The sequence below is a fragment of the Hesperophylax consimilis genome, chromosome 8 (genome assembly GCF_061612785.1).
Source record: "Hesperophylax consimilis isolate HC1 chromosome 8, BYU_Hcon_1.0, whole genome shotgun sequence".
NCBI classification, from domain to species: domain Eukaryota; kingdom Metazoa; phylum Arthropoda; class Insecta; order Trichoptera; family Limnephilidae; genus Hesperophylax; species Hesperophylax consimilis.
In genome coordinates, this window is record NC_142843.1 from 21,863,095 (window position 1) to 21,879,057 (window position 15,963).

Below are 15,963 nucleotides of genomic sequence, written 5' to 3' on the forward strand. Positions count from 1 at the left end.
ATTTTTGTGAGTATTTTGGACGATGATGTGTTTTTACTTATGATGGCATAATAACACTTTCCTAACACATGCGAAAACTTCAGCACAGGTTCTCCTAGTAAGTGTTAACAAAAAAAAAGTGTTTGCATCGACATTCGCCTCGTTCGGGGCAGAAGTAAATGCTTTGTTGACCTGTGTAAAGGATAGTTTAAGCGTCCATCGTGACAATATCCCACATAATGTAATGCTGACGTACCTGGGGGTATATTGTCAAACCGGCAGACATCGCCCGACACTCGGTGACAACAAGTAAACTTTACCGTCGAGGGAACAAGGTGATATGTACATGGAGTTATGGCAAGTATTCTTACGGGAGCTATGCAAACCATCCCTGAATAATTATCCGCTATCCTAATACGATGGCTTACATCATTATCCAAGTCAATGTTAAACAAGATAATGAAAGGCGCGCTGATGAACTGGTATTATCGATCCTCTCGACACCACAGTCGAAGGACACACAAAACATTTGCATTTTAAAAATGTAATTTTGAAATGTTTTTGTGCTCAAAATCTCAACAGAATAATTTGACAACTTTTATGATTCTTTCCCCCAAAACAAGAGCCTCTTTAAGAACAAGGTTTACGAGGTTTCCGGTCTTAAAAAAATAAAATTTCAATGAAATACTTGAGGTGGGTCATATTGCGTTTAATTTTAGGAATAATTTTATATTTCACATTCATGTAATAATTTATACATTGTGTGTTCTAATAGTTGGGTAATGTGTGTGATGCTGAAGGTAATCGGGTGAGAAAGGAGACTGGGAAGAGGAAGGTTGAGAAGTATCTAGTTATTTGAATATGGTCACCAAATCCAACTAAAGTCATTTCAAGCAACATTTCAATTCTGAATATTATAATTTAAGAACACGTGTTCCGACTTCCTCATAACATATTTACTATACCATTTGATTAAAAAGAGAATTAATCAGTATTGTTGGATATTTTGGCCTCTAATCCTTATTTAAATTTTGTGTGAAATAGGCCGCGCAGCCGTTCCTCTTAAGTATCAAATCGACACACAAAATCTATTCTGATGAATACAAACACTTAACTTACCAGTTGTAGTCAATTTATTTACATATACATGTGCCTAGAGACAGCTCTCGAATTCACGTGATCTCAGTGGCCGGGACGCAGAATATTGGCGATTTGCAAATTTTGTTGTTTGTTTTAGGTATATGTTAAGTGTGAGGTTCGACAATTTTATTACCGCTGTGTTTCTTTTGAAATATAAGAGGTGATTTACACATTGTAGGAAAAAATATTTATTTTGAGGGCTATTTTTTTTTACTATTTATTTACTCTCTTATTTTTATTAAATACATTTATTTAAATTTAATTTTTTTTTCGGGAACGAATGAATGCAAATCTTAAAAGTGAAAATTAACCCATTTACCGACATCCAATCGAGCTTGAACTTGGCAGATAGACTAGTTGTCGATGGTAATGCATTCTATTTGGTGGCAATTACATACGTTCGCGCGAAAATATATGCATTTTTCTGAAATTGGATGACAATACATTAGTCAATATACGAAATAAATGACGGTCCCACCAAATCAGCAATTGACGAGGTTGGCAGAGTTATAAAATAGAATAATAAAAACATTCTGATTTCACAGGCTGATTTTTTTTAAAGCGAGTTGTACCTTAAAAATCAAATTTACAACAACGCATTTCGATCCTTGTATAACTTTTATAACTTTCGACCGATCGGTGGCCGAGTTGACATCGCGCTTGGGTGTATTACTCAGGCGTAGTGTGTTTAATTCCTCGGCTGGCTAAGTCCTCCATCACAACATAAGCAACATTTTCAGCTTACTGTGGTAGTAGTAGGAGATTTTCAAATATTGTCAGGTTATTCGTAACACGGGAATGTTTGTCATTCTTTCAAAAAAATTTAAATTAAATTTAAAAAAAATTATATTGTCTTAAATAAAAAATATTTTTATATTAACTTTTACGCTAAACAGATGTAATTAGTAAAAAAATTCGCCACAAACTTGCTACATAAAAAAAGTTGAAATTTTTGGCTGTTAGATACTATTCACCTTCTTAGAGAGTTTACCGAACGTTATCAAGCCAACAAGTTCATGGGTATATAAATAGTAGAGATAAATCAAGCAGTCGTGTCTGAAGACACATAAATTATTCGGTAGCTCCTTGTTCCTTAATTAGATAAGATAAATGCAGAAATGACACACATAAGCTTTGTACAGAAACTTTGCTTTGAAGTAGGGAATGCATGACTGGTTTTCGGTTACCGGTTCTGACTTATTTCCCTACCGAATCACTGGTAATTATATATATATTTTTTTTATTTTAAAACTATGTGGCGCTACTAATTCAACAAACCTTTTGTACTTTAATTCAAAAGAGAACACAGAAAGATTATTAACAATACTTAGCATAATACTTACTATATAATACTCCGTATGCCTTTGTTAAAACCGATACATTGGCGGCAAACTGGTTTAACGAAGAGTAATCAATTATTTTTGCGATTTTTTGTATACTGTACATGTAAAAAGATTATAAATTGTAAACTGAAAAGTTTCCAAAAATTAAAAAAAAAACAACGGAAATTCCAATCGGTAAGTAGGTAATCTTGCATGCCCACAAGAAGTTTGCACTGTAAAAGGGAAAACGTAAACTTGATTATAACCACATAATACTTGTACTATATCGTCCTGGAATAAACAGAATTGTTCTGAAAGGTTATTGAAGAGACAATTTTCTTGGTTGAAAATTCACGAAGCATTATATGAGTCTATGCGAGTTCAAGATTTTTTTATTTATCTAAGAATGGAGCAAAAATTACTAATTAAAATTCTTAGTTTTCGACAAAATTCGGCAGCTTCAATAAAACATTGTTGTTGAATCGCACGCATTGTTTTTTAAAACATTGTTTTGTTGGTAATATAACGTAATTATTAGCTTCTTCAGTTGTTTCTTTATTTACAGCACATATTTTAATTGTATTTTTTATTTACTGTTTACAATTGTGATAATGTGACTGCAGTTGACAGATTGAACGACCTCAGCATCCCACTACAACCTCCACCAACTTTCCCCGTCACAGGAAGTAGAGTTTTAAAGTTTATTCACGAACAAAAAATGAAGTCACAAACCCCATTTTTTCTTTCGTTAAGATGAAGAGACTGAAATAGTCGAAAATTTTAAATATTACAGTTTTTTATGTTATTGCTAAACGACAATTTTGCACCATTGAATTTAAAACTACCAGATAATCTATTTTATCAATATTTTACTATATAACCCAGCCTCTTAAAATTAATATATCTCTAGTTCACCTGCAGCCCCTGCCGAATTACATTATGAAAACCACCGCCAGTCCCAATTTGAGGATTGTATGGAAGGTTTTGTGATGAAATTCATTAATACCAACTCGTAATACTAACCGAATGAGGTTAATGAGAGATATAATTTGATATATTTATTTGTTTTCGTAGATACTGTCGGCATCAATATAGATAAAAAAAAATATTGTGGTGCACTATATCTCTTCTTTTTCACCTTGCGACTCCCAAAAGATAAACATACCAATACGATAATTTCGTGACCACTCAGCGAAAGTGAATATTCTTTTTGCAGTTGCACAATAATTGTACATTACCCCACGAATGATATTCTTGCAGAAAACTTATAATAATACTAAAAATAAGACCAAAGATATTGACCATTTGAAATATGAAATACTGTTAAATTATTTAACTTCAATTTTACTGTTAGTTAATTAATTTAATAATATAATCAAATCATTCGTTTTCTTGTTAAAAAGGGACTGCAGGTTATAACGAATTCGTAACAAATTATCAGTCAAAAGCAAATGTTTTATGCGACGGCGGAGCACGTGTTCGTACAAATACTGATATTGATACTTATATTGTAGTGTTCCGTCATGATATCAATTCGGAACAGAACACGTGTTCTCGATATATTCTGAATGACCAATATTTCATCAGGAAATTTAGGAACTTTGCTTTACTGATAGTTATGTAATTTGTCAAATGATTCGTTATTGGATTCCAGTCCCATTTTTAACAGGAAAACGAATAAACTGACAAGATTGTAAATAAATTAACAATATTTCATATCGTACGTTTTCTCTGTGTGGGAACAGAATATCTTGGTTGATGGCCGATGAGGTCAATGAGGCATCACGAGTGGAAGATAGCCTCGCCAAAAAATACTCGCATTTGATCCCCACTGTCACCGAAAAGATAAGCCGATACAAGTGTGTTGTGAACCTATCCCAAATAAGGTCAATTTTCACCTACTACCAATTTTCATTATTGAACAAATATACATTTTCATTTAATTTTCTGGGCCGAAAAGTCCAACGATCTTATGTAAATACTTTATAGCATTTATTAGTTCTACACAAGCAATATTTTAAATCGGTTTCGATCACAATTTTATCGATGTGTTTTATATCTCTCTAGTGTCCATGGCATAGTGCATCATAGAGAATGAACAAAAATTTACGTGGGATGAAAGTACAGCTGTCGGAATAATGAACTGAATTTTCTGGATGTTAACATATATTTTTCAAGGAGTTGGGTACTTAATCCATATAATGAAGACGTTAATGCAGCTGCGAAGTAAACAATTGAGATCCACAACCAACCCATAAATATATAAACTGATAAAACATACGAACAATAAGACTTTATACCTTTATTATATTTCGAATGTTTTCGGTTTGCTTGTCTAAAAGAATGTCGAATTTTAGTCACAGAAACCATCAAAATATTAATCCCTTTTATAGCGTCTTACCCAAGGAAAAATGGTGGGTTTCGTTTATTGTAGAAATGAAAACTAAAAGCAGGAATTATGCGATCTCGTAATTGCATAATCTTTTAAATGAGAAATAATTACTACCGTCAAATTTACCGAATACTTACACGAACGAATATACAAAATTCATGATATAATTAATGTGCAGAGGCATTGGAGTAATTGATGCATAAAAATAGACTGGACTACAAACTGTACATTGCAAATAAAACAGAATCAGTTTTCCCCGTAAATAATATGTGCTCCACGCGGCTTCTTTTATTTACATAAAAAATAATTTAAGTATATTGCAAAAAGTAAATGTGAAGGCTGAAGGTTTTGTAGACATTGTATAAAAATTCTGTTCTATTTTTATTAATACAAACCAAGTTTTGTAAATACAAAGTGTATTCTACTGTCTTGACAAATATGCCAAGACTCTTCACGAGCACAACGCTCTCAACGTATATAACCAACATCTCAAAATTAACCCTGCCCATTATTTATTTAATCTGTAGTTGCTCCAGTGCATAAACTGGACATTACCAGATCTCCCTGACATGTCGAGGAGAATTATTTGTTTCCTTCTTGTATTAATTTGCATAGAAAGACCAGTCATTTTTATTTAGGAAGTCAATTGTGTGCATCCATATTCAATGTAGCAGGTTCATAGTTCATAGGCTCTACAATAATTGTGTGTGTGCTTTAAGAAAAATTTTAAGTGTTTCTCTTTCTGTTTTGTTTTTTTCCTTTTTGTTTTAAACTCAATGATTATCGCATGCATTTCAGATGCTATAAAGCACAAAGCAAAAAAAGTGAGAGCAGCTTTATTCAAATTTTCTTGATTTCTTTATGATTGTACAGTACGTAGTGGATTTTTGGTCAACTCGTTTACCGAAAATAAAATTAAGACAGGCTAACTTTGCAGTCCTTGGCTTTTGGAATCCCCTTCCTGCCTGCGCCACTTAACTACACCATGATTTTTTTATAAAGGCTTAGGAAGGTTGTTTCACAGGATTTAAACAATTCATCCATTTTCATGTTCTGTGAAAGTCCTGTCCAAGTTCTGCTATTAAATCATTGTGGGCCAGTTGCTTCACAAACTGTAATAATGACAGGACTTGAATATGGCTTTCAATAAACTTAAGGATTAAATTTGAATTTGAAGAATTGTTCAAATTCTGTGAAACAAACCATCCTAATTTAAGACTTTATCTCTTTTGTGAAAACTTTTGATGCCATATCAGTTCATGGTCATTGCTGACCTCACAGAAAAATGTTTCTTTTTAAAAGATCGATACCGTGTTGGCATTGCGGTCTGGGGATTATGTATTGTCTTTGACCCTATATCTTCCTATACTAGGCCATATCTCTATTCAAAAACATTGATTAATGAAATTACAGCAAAGGAAAAACGTATCACGTCTACAAGACTTTGATATGAAACGTGAAAACATTCCCGGAGACTCACACGTTTAAACATAAACTAAATCTTAACTTTAACAATGTAAACTCGCACACCGAACACCCTGTCTTTACCAGACTTGACCGACTTGTATGAGGTTCAAAATTGTCTGAACCACCCATTGCATTAACTAAAACCGTTGTAGTTGATTTCATTGTACCGCAAACAGCTGTATTGTTACATTTTGATTGTTTTAGTTTATGAGTACGAAATTCCTTTCGCGGTTCCATGAGGCATTTTTTTGGCAAAGTTCAATATTATTTCCTAAATCCCTGATATAAATATCCAATTAGTTTTATTTCAGCAAAATGACCGTTGATTTATGTAGGGGAAATGTTAATTCTGAGCAATCAAACATTTTATGGGTTTCACGAAAATAATATCCAGCATAATTTATTTCTTCATATGATACGACAAAAGTACGATGATTTTTAATGCCTCGTGTCACGTATTTTGGATGATTTAATGTACCGAGGAACATTGCCATTAACCCTGCGAGACCTGAATTAATTACCGTGTAACCAAGAACAACAAAAATTAGTTAAAAAATCAGTTTTTATTATTTTCGTTTTCATTGGAATCACGAAATTTATTGCTATCATTAAAATTTAACTTACCTACTACTCAACATGGAAACGCAAAACAGATATTTACAGATATTTATTCCAAATAAGCTCAAGATACGCTGATATAATCTGATGGATACTTCTTGTTACATCATGTAAATAATATATACTTTCATGCTCCTTTCCAAAGAACCAATTTAACTTTGTACCAACCTGTGAGAATGTTTCAACTATAATTTATTATTCAACATAGTGGCAAGATAATTGAAATAGTTGGCGATGCGTCCCAAAACTTTTCTAAATATCTCAAATCTCTTAAAAATCTAGTCCTTCTAACTCTTTGTTCTCCCCTCTTACAGAAAGTCTTAATAATTGGTTTCAAATTAATAGACTTACTCTAGAGTCATTTCAACAAACTACACGGATAAAACGTACTGATATAAAATACCGTTAATTTATTAAAAATCTCGTAAAATTATTCGTTTTCCTGTTAAAAACGGGACTGCAGGCCTTTAAAAATGAATTGACAGAGTTCCTAAAGTATCAGTTAAAAGCGAATGTTTTATGAGGACACGACGGAACACGTGTTCATACAAATATCGATATTGATATACTTATATTGTCGCATTCCATTATGATATTTATTAGGAAAAGAACATGTGTTCTCGATATATTCTGACCAGGAAATGATATGCCATCACTTTTTAGCATGATCATTTTTCTCCGTGTGGAGGCAAAACACATGACCGTATTTTTGGCACCAAGAGGAATTAAAAAATGATTTGAATAAACTATATGACACCGAAGAGCAAACATTAAAATAACGCGACCGCGCAAATTAAAGTAAGGCAAAGGCTTGCAGCGCTGTTCATTATGGGACTTTTCTGCGCAGGATCTTCGGTCATTCGTTCTTAAATGAATCGCCCGGCATAGCGACGCTGAAATTGAGTGAGGTGGGTAAATTATTAACACATTTGTAAAGGTCTTTAACGAAATAGTGTAATAAAATATAACATTTTGGAAACAAGTCCGTACTGTTGTTTACCCGATTTGGGATATATTGGGATTAAGTTTTTTTACGTAGCCATCAAATTGCGCGCTATTGTAAAAAAGGCTAGTAATTCATAAGGAGATTTTATTTTCGAGGACCGAATGGTGATATTACAATGCGAGATGCCTGTGTTCAGATTCATTTATTGACAAATCACCGAAAGTGGGACGGTCATACCGCCCCTCGCATCTTGGTTTGTTCCCCTTTCCTTTCCCTGGTTGGCTCGTCTATTAATTTGGGTGTCTATGGACTGTTATTAATTCTTTATGTTATTCTTTCGACTGTTATGTAAAACATAAATAAAAATACCTCTACTGATGTGAACTGAAGTTGCGGTTTAGTTATGTTTTGAATCATAAAATAACCTGAACGTATATGCAAATTGATAAGTTCCACGATGAATTTTTTGCACATTACAATTTTCGATTTTTATTTCGTCCTGTCTGCATCCCGCTACGAGTTTCTGTGGCTCTGTCTGTATGTGCAGATAGAGAAACAATAGCGCTTGTTACTTTTACGTCCAACAGTAGGCGCCGCTTTAAAAAAAAACTGATTTTACTTGTCACAGGTGACATCCATATAGTAAAGGTATATAAAAACACAAGCGTATTCGAATGCAACATTGCGTCAAGTTTTAAAAGCAATCGGTGAAGAACGGATATTTGAGATTTTGAACAAAGAACATTTAAATTTGTATTTATATGGAAATGCCACAGACATAGGAATTAATAGACGAGAAGATAAAGGCGAGGGGTAAAATCAACTGTTGAAGAACGAAGGGAGTGAAGATGACTGTGATTCGTCAATAAATCAATCTGACAGTAAATAGGCATCTCGCATTATAATATCACCATTTACTTCTTAAAAGTAAAATCTGCTTTGAATGAATAGACATTTTTACATGGGAGCGCAAATTACTCGCCACGTTATGAACAAATTTGCGAAGTCCAAATTCGGCAAAGTAAATTTCTTCTGTTTGCAGCGTCGTAGTTAGTTTCAGAGTATTTAGTTAAGACCCTTTTACGAATGTTCATAATTTACTTACCCCAGTAAACAGCGACAAGCACACTTGACAACGGCTATATTATTACTCTAAGCAACGGCCACATTCGAACAATGATCTAGGGTTGTCACAACCGCTTTTTTTCCTATTAATAATAAAATAATGTAATTATCACTTTTAATTAAAATTAATTTACGCGAATTATTTCAAACATTATTTCATCACAATAATACGTAGCATTTACATTATTATTTGCTCCTTGTTTTTGTAGATACTCTCAGTATCGCCCCAACTACTTGAAATAGCTTTAGGCGTGTTCAGTGACCAGATTTACATAGCTAGGTACTTCTCACCACCACATAGCCAGGTGTGGGGTATTATTTGGGAGTATTTTGTCGATGAAGGTGCTTTTTATTTATTTTTTGGGTATAATATTTGCATAAACATTTTTTTAGGTACATTTAAGCATCATAATATGTCTGCAAGAAATTAGTAAGACAGTATTATATACACCGACATAATAACAGTATTCTAAGACTATGCATAATATTATTAAAAAATATACGAGTTATACATATAAATTATGTATATATAAATATATACGGACAATGGAAGAAATCAAAAGAAAAAGACAAAAGGGTTAATAATTAAAGTATATTTGTGAGAACAGCATCCAATAAACAACTTACAGGGGTTTAAATAATGTACAAAAATAAAAGCACAGTTTAAGAGAAAACAACATGTACAATAGTTATATTATCGATGCTAGATAAATAATAACAGCTGAATAAAAATATATTTTAAAGATGAACCAACATAGAAAGAAGGTATTAATCTGTTGACTGTGATGACGCCCGTGTCCGTGAGAAAAATTACAAATCATAGATATGAAGGTCTCCGTAGTCGAGGGGTAACGCTCTCAACTAGCAAGCGGGAAGTTTCGGGTTCGAAACCCAGCGTGCAAATAAAATTTTTATTTGATTAATTTGAATTATTTCACGATTTACTAATTTAAAATAATTTAAAGGATGTTTGCGGCACGTTCTAAAGTGGAAGATAATATATTCCAACGCCGTCAAAGAAGCTGCGTTTATCAAATAAAAAATATTTCCTAAAGAAATATTTAGCGCAAGCGATTCTGGCCGTATTATTCATACAGTTCCTTTGTAAACACGGGTTAAAATTGATTTAAAAAAAATCTTCGATTTTAGTTTGGAGGACTCCGGAGTCCCTCCCACAGTTGATAGGTTAATAATTGAATATGATCGAAAACAACGTAATACCATAGACATATGAATATTAGTAGACCTGCCCTAAGTGATTAAAAGCGTATTATCCCCACTCCCCATACCGGTTCCATTGGAGCCGGCTGGGCTCGCGTATGGCCTCAAGTGAAATTTGAAAACGTGACGTCATCATTCTTGTGCGAACTATGGTCGAGGCATCATCGGTTCATTTTACGAAATAACACGGCAAAATGTTGACTTGTGATATGAAAACTTGTAAAAATAGATGTGAAAAAGAGAATAAACCCAATTGTCGTATTACATTCCATAAGTAAGCATTATTTTACTTTATTTTAAGCTTATTCACACCGTATTATATGGATCAGTTTTAGAAACACATACTATCACATCACAATGTAGCGATTCTCAAGTGTGCTCATCGTTGTTTACTGGGGTAAGTAAATTATGAAACATTTGTAAAAGTCTCTTAACTAAATACTCTGAAACTAACTACGACTCTGCAAACAGAAGAAATTTACTTTGCCAAATTTGGACTTCGCAAATTAGTTCATAACGTGGCGAGTAAAAAAAAAAAATATATATATATATATATACATATTTTATCAAAGCGCAAAAGGCGAAGGCACATCCCTGATTCTTGTGGACACGGCTTTGTTGTTCGCGTCCATCGCGTGATAGTATATGTTTCTAAAACTGATCTATATTATACGATGTGATAAGCTTAAAACAAATTAAAATAATGCTTACCTATGGAATGTAATACGAAAATTGGGTTTATTCTCTTTTTCACTTCTATTTTTACAAGTTTTCATAGCGCAACCGACCATTTTGCCGCGTTATTTCGTAAAACGAACTCGACCGTAGCTCGACGCTAGTTCGAACAAGAATGATGACGTCACATTCTTTTGATTCATGGGAAGCCATACGCGAGCCCAGCCGGCTCAATGGAACCGGTATGGGGAGTGGGGATAATACGCTTTTAATCACTTAGGGCAGGTCTACTAATATTCATATGTCTATGGGAAATGCGTAGGTTCTTCAGAATTTGTGAGTTGAATCGGGAGATTGCGCTTCAGACTGACTTCTGTAGAAATATGTGCTTTTGATCTTGCTTTTGTGAGGTTGATTTTAAGTCCAAATGAATCTTTTTTGTATAAAAAGTCTTTGCGGCCATCTCTCAAAGAAAATTGGAACAAAATAGTTCTGAAAATAGTTCAAATAACTAATGTTATTAGTTTTAGTCTTAAAAATATTTTTGTGTACTTTTTTTAAGAACCTTTTAAACCCAGACAGAAGAAGACAGGTGGTGAGAAACTGAAAACTGATAGGTAAGATTTATAATAAAATAAAGTTATTTAAAGTTATTATTAAATCATTATTATGATAGTATTCTTCTTTTGAGAAACATCACATTAAAACATTATTAAGAAAAGGTTTTGCATTGAAAAATCATAGGTACCTTACATACAATACCGATTTAGTCAATAAGCTTCCTAACGGTATATGCCTTTTAACGTTAGGAATATTCGCTGACAAATGATAAAGTCTTTTCTAAATCCCCGGAGAACCTTTCAGTAAATAAAGGATTTAGAAGGTCTATCGCTAAGTGCAATAGACCAAGGATCGCCCTAATCAGCTTGAAAACTCTCTGAAAGGAAAATCATCCTTATATTCATCAAATTCCCTTAACACTAAACAAATGAAGAAAAATATTATGTAAAAATGATCGTCATTTCCACAATAATATTGTAAAATTTAAACGTTTGATACATGAAGGTAAATGAAATTATACATTACTATAATAATGTTTTAAGTGATGGAATTTCCTTTCCTTTTCACTCTTTCAAAGATGCTTAAAAAAGCGAACGCAAATTTGTATTCAGCACAACATATAACGCGCGAAAAGAAAAATATCTCGCTCGTTGCAGAAAAGTCGGAACATTAATTTAAGGTTAGAGACGAAAGTGTCGGCAAATAGTTTGACATCAATAATTGACGTTTCGGAGTCTGACACGTATTGTGAAAACAGGGCTTGTAAATAAGTCTCCCTAGAGTAAAAAGAATCTGTCTCCTGACGTTGAAACGTTATAAATAACGACTTGACACACTTCGCGGGAAGAAAAATAACAAGCCACGAATAACGACGAAAAATATTCATATTTCACGTGTCAATTTTTTAATTTGCTCCTATCGCGGTGTCGTTAAACATGTCTTACTGGCGGTGAAGTATTTTCCATTAAAATTAATGTATTTAAATATTTATGTTCTTTACTAGGTACTTCGCCATCGACCCACAGTCTGGAGCAAGTGAAACTAAACCACACTCGGACAACATTTTAGTGCAGTAGGTATTGGGGAGGAGAAGTGGAAGCAGGAATAAGTATTTAGAAAATAACCCTGTTTTTTTTTTAAATTTTGTCGCTAAACACAAAAGCTAACTGCTATAGTTATATGAATATTGAAAATTTTATTTCAGCTTAACATATTTTGGCTTGCGGCAGGCAGCATCTATCGGGTGTACAATATGTAATTTTTTTTTAAACCAATATAAATTCAGTCAAATTAAAACTGCACTTGGTGTTTTGAACCCGTGACCACTGGGCCCGGTGGCAAGGATCTCACCGCTCTGTCACGCAGGTCGTTAAAAGCGTATATACCCGTTTTTGAAGGTATCACATAATGTAAGTCGTTAAGTCATCTGATACCGTCTATCGTTCGCTGGCAAAAGACTTACTAGATCATGTGAGATTAGAGCGGCTCATCCCTCTCTACAGTGATTACCGTCAGAACAATGTTTTTTATTTGTTGAATTGCCGAAAAGTAGAAAAACAAATTGGTGAAGTAAGCAGTTAAATATGAAAAGGACCATTTACGTTTGACTATCAAAAATACATAATTCACCAAACATTTGTGACTTGCTGCTGAAAGGGTAAATTTTAGTTTTTCAAATTTCACGAGGCCTGTGTACATATTTAGAATGATTTTAAACAAGTTTTAAATTGAAAAAACAGATTTTTTGGTGTAAAATTGGCTTTCAAAAATCGCAAAATCTTTTCTAAAAATCGAAAGAAGCTCTTACAATCAGCAACCAAAATTCTCTCTCTCTCTGGTTTCAATCCTGGGATTGGTTTGCAGTAATTTCGTCTAATCTCCTCTTTCATTCTTCCCTGTCTTGTGCGGCTCTTTTGACTTCTGCATATGATGAGCAGCGCACGTCCACCAGCAGGTCCTCCAGGTACTCTCGGCGTGGGCGTCCCCTAGAGTTGGTCCCCTCGGTCGAACCCTCCATTATGACATGCAAGAGGCCTTCTTGTCGTATAACATGGCCGATCCATCTTGCACGCCTTTCGGACAAGGTCCTGAGCAGGTGCCTTCCTCCTTCGATTCTTTGGAGGACCTCCTCATTTGTAATATGGTCTCTCCAGGAAATTCCTAACAGTCTTCTATAGGACCACATCTCAAAAGCCTCTAGTCTCCGTTTATCTCTTTCGGATAGGCACCATGTTTCGCAGCCGTACATCAAGATACTCCATACATAGGTCTTGATGAGGAGTATTCTCAGTATAGTATAACCAAAATTAAAATGTAGTAAACAATAATAAACTTATGTAAGTTAGTTTGTAAAATGTACTTATATAAGTCAGGTAGTAAAGTTAACTTATGTAAGTTGGTAGTCAACAATAATGTTAATAATATGTGTGCTTTTAAGTTAAGAAAGTGAAATTTGTGTATTTCTTTAAACTTAAAATAAAAAATAAAATTTAAAAAAGGTAACCCCATTTTGAGGCTAAATGGCAACACATATATTTCGAAAACTGACATTGGCCTTTTTAGAAGTAGGCCACAGAATTATGTTTGGAGTTTTTGAATTCGATCACCGGAATCAACCGGAAAATTTTCTTCCCACATCTGAGTAACAGAAATTTTTTGACAATTTCTACTAGCTGACTAAAATTGTGAACCGGAGTAATGTGAGCTTTATATTTGACAAACCGGAACAGCATTCTGGATTGTTCCAGTTGAATCCAAGTACCGTGCATATAATTTGAGCGATTCCAATGTTAAATAAGATAGTGAGATTTTAATGTATAATTGTTAATGGAGGTGACTATCAAAAATTAGGATGATAGATAATAAATAATGAAAAAAAGGAATAATAAGAGTAAAAGTTCCTTCTAATGATAATTTTGCGATGATAAGATTGCAAACATTGAGTAAAAAATCTCTTGAAATATTTTTGTGAGTTATTATCAATGAATGTTATTTCTGCTATCTAGAATTAATTTATTTTTTGAGAAAATAATCCGGTAAACCTATATTTGTCGGATAATCCGCTTCCATCAACATAATCCAGCCGTATCAGAGAAACACAAAGTTAGACTGTCTTTAATATTGGTTTTACGTATATCCCAGCCGATGGTTAATATCAAGGGTGCTTCAAACGAAATAAATCATGTAAATGTAAACAAATATTCTTTCAAATAGTCGAAAATGTTTTCCAACTCTTTTAGTCCATCAATAAAAAAAATCTGAAAATGTTTGAAAACTACGTAAACATGAATAGTTATCAAAGTCGTAAACCTCGACTGTTTAAAAATTTACTCCAAGCCAAATAATTGCACTAAGTGATTTCTATCGACGCACACTAATGAAAAAACACAAACAAAAGCAAGCTACGACCAAGATTAATGGGTTACGAAAGCTCCGGGTGTTTATCCAAGCCGGAGAGCTTAAATTTACACTCTAAACAAATTAATCTAGGACGTTTACTGCCGCATAAAGCATCGCGCATGGCCCTTACAATCAAAAATACATTTAGTCCACGAGAAAACAGACGATCAGTTACTGTATTTGTGATATTTTGAAACTTTTGACTTACCGCTTCTTTCGTCGAGTTGAGGTAAAATACGAATGGCCCGCAGTTCTAAGTTTCACGCAGGCAGCTGCACCGACGGAAAACCAATGTTTACATTTGCTTCATTCGTTGGGGCATTCAACGAAGTTGTTTGTAAGGGCCGGTGCCGGTTGCGGTGCCGGTGCCGGGTGGGCATTAGGAACTCCTCAGTTACAGCAGTGGGTGCCCGGCGGGCCCGATGACTGGCTGCTAGCTTTATCACTGTCACACGCAGAAGTAAATATTTGGCACGTCCTTCGACCACTTATTACGGGGGCCGGCTTGACTAATTCCTGCCGTCTTTTCAACCGGAAAAGTTTCGTAAAATGGTCGAGCGAAAACGCGAGTGTCAATGACTTTTAATTAAACTAAACATCGCACGTTTTCGTTCCCATAACTTCTTGCTGGCGATTTATCAAAAGTTTTTTGGGAAAGCACTCGAAAAAATGTTTTTTTTTTAATGATAAGTATTTTCTTAAATAAAACTTACGAAGTTTCACAACTTTGACGACGAGAATGTTTCTTCATAAATTTTCCGAAACAATTTTGAAGCAGTTCTGAACTAATACTGATAGCGGCGGTAAACGTAGATGTCAAACGTTGGAGATTTTCCTGACGCAACCGCCCGCCGGAGGCAACGATGACACTGGCTGCCACTTGTTAGGCGGCGGTGTATATATGCCTTCGGGGGCCCTCCGCCCCCGCCCTGCCGCCCGCCGCCCTACCGCCGCCCATCCGCCTCACCGCCATACGCCATCTGCACTTCATACGGACGAGGAATTCTGTTCCCAAAGGACACGATGTTTCCATTAAATATCCTTTAAGTAGCACCATGACAATTGTCGTTCTAAATCAATCGAACAACGACACTTTACATTTAATTAAATGTCACATT

General features: G+C 34.4%; 1 protein-coding gene across 2 annotated transcripts in view; it reads right to left on the reverse strand.

Moving 5' to 3' along the window:
* Positions 1–15,687, reverse strand: part of LOC149421732 (somatostatin receptor type 5-like) — a 169,274-nt gene extending 153,587 nt beyond the window's left edge. The window contains exon 1 of one of the 2 annotated variants that reach the window (XM_089635048.1): positions 15,054–15,687. The gene's annotated coding sequence lies outside the window, so the exon portion shown is untranslated. The remainder of the gene's footprint in view (positions 1–15,053) is intronic. The other variant, XM_089635049.1, reaches the window with a different exon arrangement.
* Positions 15,688–15,963: the final 276 nt, after the last annotated feature.